We start from the raw sequence: 5,941 nt of genomic DNA, 5'->3' as shown, positions 1-5,941 counted from the left end.
TGTGTGTGTGTGTGTGTGTGTGTGTGTGTGTGTGTGTGTGTGTGTGTGTGTGTGTGTGTGTGTGTGCGTGTGTGTGTGCGTGTGTGTGTGTGTGTGTGTGTGTGTGTGTGTGTGCGTGCGTGCGTGCGTGTGTGCGTGTGCGTGTGTGCGTGTGTGTGTGTGTGTGTGTCTGTGTGAGGGTTATGAGGTCTGATTGATGCACCTCTCTGCCACAGCAGACCAAATTAAGAGGCCCTGCAACATGAATAGAGGCAACACCTTGAGCTGTCAGTGTGACGTCTGAAAGGAGCCAAGAGAAGATATTCCACTTCATAAATTATGAGAATATTCCTGTAAACATGGCTCAACTATAAATAGTTAAATCAGTGTTTTATATGGTTCTAAATTAGGTCAAATGAAATGCATTTTCCTGCACATTTGTCTGATGTTTGCTCTGCTACAGAGCATGTTATGATTGGTTCGGATGTTTAGGTCATAATCAATCAACAGCAAAATGTATCCATGCTCATGTAAAGCGTTTCGACGATGGTCGCAACTCAAACTAGTTTTTCCCCATGACCTGGCTACTCTGAGTTTCCAGGGTTTCAGAAGTGTTTGTTTGTGTGTTTGTGTGTGCGTGTGTGGGTGTGTGTATGTGTCTGTTTGTATGAGTGTGTGCGCGACTGCGCGTGCGTGCGTGGTCTTCTTTCAGACGGTCGATGTTTTCCGGTAGAAAATAACAGACTCCCTGGCTGTCTCTCCCTGACCACAGCCCTGACCTCTGACCTGCTGTCTCTGACAGAGGGACCAGGAGCAGACACTCTGGAGGACATCTGCTCTGCTCCTAGACTGGGACTGGCCTCGACTCTCTCTCTCTCTCTCTCTCTCTCTCTCTCTCTCTCTCTCTCTCTCTCTCTCTCTCTCTCTCTCTCTCTCTCTTTCTCTCTCTCTCCCTCCCTCTCTCCCTCCCTCTCTTTCTCTCTCTCTCTCTCTCTCTCTTTCTCTCTCTCTCTCTCTCAGGGCTTCATCTCTCTCTCCCGCTCGTTAAAACACCTGGAGTGAAGACAGCTGCTTCTGCTCCAGAAGGGTTTGAAGGCAGGTGTTCATTGGGTCACTCAGGGGATTTGCCTGTATTGTCTTGTCGCATTGTCTGGACGTGTGTCTCCCTTGTGATGATGCTAATCAGGTGCTCAGCCTTCCCCCGGATACATAAATGAACACATTTAGGAGAAGTGTGACGTTCGATATGCTTGTTGTCTGCAAAGTACGTATTAGAGTCAATTCACGAGAAAAACAACATGCATAAGTCAAATAGATGATTATGTTGCACTGACTGAAGCTCCCCAGGCATGCGTCTGCCCTGAGCCATTCTCTTAAAGGTACGGTGCACCCAGTCATTGATCAGGTCCCGAGTAGCTGCGTTTCTCAATCCTCCATCCTCCAACAATGCAGTTAACCCCGCGACCGAACCAGAGCTGGGTGACATTTTTACGAGAGCTTAAATAACGGCGAGCCTAATCAAGGCTTAATGAAAGACGTTACTCAGCCGCAGGAGAGAGAGAAAGAGCCCATACCTGCCAGCCCATACCTGCCAGCCAATAGCAGCGCAGAGTGGTGACCTCGTCGCTCATTCTAAACTCAAGGAGAGCCGATTACCTTCTGTCCTCTCTCGCAGGGGGGCACAAGACCGCATGCTTTAAAGCCAACCAATGGCACCTTCTCCACCTGTCACTGAACCACACCGGGGCCAAGTGTGTGTGTGTGTGTGTGTGTGTGTGTGTGTGTGTGTGTGTGTGTGTGTGTGTGTGTGTGTGTGTGTGTGTGTGTGTGTGTGTGTGTGTGTGTGTGTGTGTGTGTGTGTGAGGTGAGACATGGGGTGAGAAATCCAGGCCGGATCAGAGTAGGCCCTCCAAGAAGAGATAAGCTCTACTTAGGTGGTGTGAGGTGTGTGTGTGCGTGTGCTTGTGTCTGTGTTTGTTTGTGTGTGTGGGGGGGGTGTGTGTGTGCTTGTGCCTGTGTTTGTTTGTCTGTGTGTGTGTGTGTGTGTGTGTGTGTGTGTGTGTGTGTGTGTGTGTGTGTGTGTGTGTGTGTGTGTGTGTGTGTGTGTGTGTGTGTGTGTGTGTGTGTGTGTGTGGGCTTGGGTGTGACTGAGAGAGTGAGCACGTGTGCATGTGTTTGTGTGGGTCAGGGCATGTGTGTGTGTGTGTGTGGATGTGTGTGTGTGTGTGTGTGTGTGTGTGTGTGTGTGTGTGTGTGTGTGTGTGTGTGTGTGTGTGTGTGTGTGTGTGTGCATGAGTGTGCGTGTGTGTGTGTCTGTGTGGGTCAGGGCATGTGTGTGTGCTTGTGTGTGTGTGTGTGTGTGTGAGAGTGTGTGTGTGTGTGTGTGCGTGCATGAGTGTGTGTGTCCAGCAGGTCTGTTCACGTGCTCCACTCGGGGTTCTAATGAGCCCAGTGCCTCTCCGACATGGTCTCGTTGTCGCGGTAATGAGGTGATTGTTCCATCGTGAGACCAAGAGCCGCTTCACTGGTCCGTCTCGACCCAGCAGACAGGAATTACCTATTCATTCTTCATTTGTCCACATTTATTTTAAATATACCGTTAAAGGAGAATATGCATGACTTGAGCTATGAAGCGAACCCCAGTCAAAAGTTGGAAAAGCCTCCCTCCTTCTCCTTACCCAAGAACGAGGCTTCCTAAAAACGTGAGATTTCTTTAATCTGCTGCAGGTTGAACCCATGAACCTCAGTCCCTGTAGCATGAGACTGGGCATCTACGTGACCGAATGGGTCTGACAGCAGTGGTTTTCAACCTCTTGCTTCAGGTGTACCACTATATTGTCATCAAGAGCTATCCGGGTTGACCTCATATGCAAACAGTGAAACATTTATAAATACACATGCAGAGTAAAGAGTGCCAGTACCCCCTTTATACAAAATGATTATGCAGGAAAGTAACGGCAAGTAGGAAACAGTGGAAAGAAAAAGATCAGCAATGCTGCTTATGCTCACAGTGTGTATATTTAGCAAACTAACAAAACATTGATGGAAAGTAATGTATTTGGCAAATTGGAATTTGCGTTCATATCCTTAATTTGAAATGCTAAATATCCTGTTTTGTTAGTGCATCTTTCTTTTAGCACTACGGCTAAGGATTATCATTTGAAGATTTCGATCGGCTTCTCAAGCCTCTTAACTTCCCCAGTATCCCAACCCAAAGTGTCAGCTGTTCCTTCCTCCTCGTCATCACCGCCCTTCACACGGTGCCAGTGGCTCACCTACCGCACCCTGTGTCCTTGGCCGGGGTTAGACCAGCCCAGCGGGTGTCATTGAGCAGATACGTGTCCCTCTCCCAGGATCAGTGGTGGTTGAAGTTAGCCTAACAGCCTTTATCGTAACCCTGCGCTAACCAATCCTCCTTCTTAAGCCGGAGCAGAGAGAGGATTAACCCCTTCTGCCGTCTGAACGATGATTTACAAATTTGTAACGCATCGTAAGAATCAACCGTTTCTTATAGGATAGCATGGCTATGTATAGGTTGTTTACTCAAGAGCTTCTAATCCGTCTTTAAATTGAAATAGGATACGCAAATACAATGCTTGTTTGTCTGAGTTTACCATGACCAGCCGAAAGAGATTGAAATATGTGTTTGAGAAATCTGAAGGATAAGCCGTTAGAGATACAATATTAGTGCCTTCATTCAATTCTAAATTAGTTCTCCTTAATTTTGTGGCACTAGTTTAACTTATTTCAATGTTACCTTGTTAGAGGTACCTTTGAAACCTGTTACCTGTTGCACTTTGTATAGTTACTTCTGGCATCAGCGAGGGCAGAATCCGTAGATGTTAAACTCTTAAGAGCCTTACTAGCATTAGTTAAAAGTCATTGGCAGAGTCTCAGAAGTGGGACACGCAAAGTAGTTGTCTTGCACAGAGTCCACATTTGACTTTAATTACATCACGCATGAATTGTTACTCAGACTCAGTAGTTCGTTAACTCACTGTATTTAAATGCTCATTCGTGAGCTGGATATGGATGTGGAAGGAAGTCTCCTTCCGGCTCCCCCCATCTCTGCATTTTTCTAATTTAAACTCATCAGCGATGTTATTCTTTGCTCAATCTGTTTTATTTGCATACAGTTTGCTGACATGTCCAGTGGAGCGACCCCTAACATGTTTGCTGCTAGTGCCAGTATGATGCACGTAACTCTGAGGAGAAGAAAAAGTTGAAAAAGCACCACATTATGAAAAGACACAAAACCGAAAAATTAGTCATCACAGATATACGGTTCTTAATCCTCTAAAACCCGACCGTGTCAGGCCTCATCGCGACGACAACGCCCTGATCCCGTGGACCCACTGAGCTGTTGGCAGCACCGCCTGCATAACGTCCGCCGCAGCAGATACGGCCCAGCCAGGCTAATTATGCTAACGGATCTACACATGAGGAGCTAACAGTCAACAGAGTGTGAGGATTATGGAATTAGAATATCATGGAGGTGCTGCTGGAGCGAGGGATCTGTCAGCCGCCCGTAGAAGGGTCAACATTCGCTGTTTATTTTCAGTCCAGGAGCCCAGGGCCCGCGTTGGTGCGCGACGGCTCTGTATCGACGGGCCAGCCTTTTCTTATGCAGCCTCTTAATGGAATAATAATGAATAGGAACTGCATGGAGCCGTTGTCTGGAAGTCAATGTATTTCTCCATCGATCTGATGGGTATTGATTTGGCTTCTACAGGTACAACCGGGGCCCACTGCTCTCTCTTCGTGCTGCTTTCTGTCAGCTGAATGTATAATTACACTGGCGTTATGCGTGAGCGCACGCGCACTTACGACACAAAGGCACTCACCTGCAGGCAGAGAGCAAAGACGTATACATATTCTGCCAAACACACAGAGGTTTGATTACAGAAAAACACACACACACACACATGATCACATGAACACACACACACTCATCTGCTCACACCTGCCATTATGTCGTGGGCTTTGAATTTAAGCCTCAAACACAACCGGTCAATGTCTAACCCGTCAGAGTAGAGAGGGAGAGAGACAGAGGGATCACAGCACAGAGAGAGAGAGAGAGAGAGAGAGAGAGAGAGAGAGAGAGAGAGAGAGAGAGAGAGAGAGAGAGAGAGAGAGAGAGAGAGAGAGAGAGAGAGAGAGAGAGAGAGAGAGATTAGAATAACCTAGTGAGATTAGGACTACCTGCTGGAAGGTCTGTCCTCATTTCCGCTGCCTCCGTCCACATCTGTTGATCTGTTGATCTGCTGCTATTGTCCTAACGCGTTCCCCCAGCTCAGAGATTACAGCCTCAAGAACCTCCATCCACGGAGAGAGAGTGTGTGTTTGTCTGTGTGTGTGTGTGTGTGTGTGTGTGTGTGTGTGTGTGTGTGTGTGTGTGTGTGTGTGTGTGTGTGTGTGTGTGTGTGTGCGTGTGCGTGTGTGTGCACGCTGGTGTGTGTGGGCGGGGGGGGGGTTTGTAACTACATGGATGTTATCCCGGATAAATCTGTTATCCAGTGTATCCGGGGTTTCTTTCTGTAAAAGGGGATTAAAGAGAGACAGAGAGAGCAATAGAGAGAGAGGGCGAGAGAGAGAGAGAGAGAGAGAGAGAGAGAGAGAGAGAGAGAGAGAGAGAGAGAGAGAGAGAGAGACAGAGAGAGAGAGAGAGAGAGAGAGAGAGAGAGAGAGAGAGAGAGAGAGAGAGAGAGAGAGACAGAGACAGAGACAGAGACAGAGACAGAGACAGAGACAGAGACAGAGATAGAGCTTAACTAAAGGGGGTATTATCCTTTGCTTTCTATGCTTCACCTTTATTAATAAATTATATAGATGTATTTTGGTGAACCCTCCCTGTTCTATGTCATATGAACCAGGATATACCAGATGTTTAACATGGAGTCCTGACCTGCATCAATCTGTGACACAGGTTGGGACTTTTTTAAATCAACAATGCGAATAATTA

Source organism: Gadus morhua, chromosome 18, assembly GCF_902167405.1.
Source record: "Gadus morhua chromosome 18, gadMor3.0, whole genome shotgun sequence".
Taxonomy (NCBI): Eukaryota; Metazoa; Chordata; class Actinopteri; order Gadiformes; family Gadidae; genus Gadus; species Gadus morhua.
Note: the sequence above shows the minus strand (reverse complement) of the source record.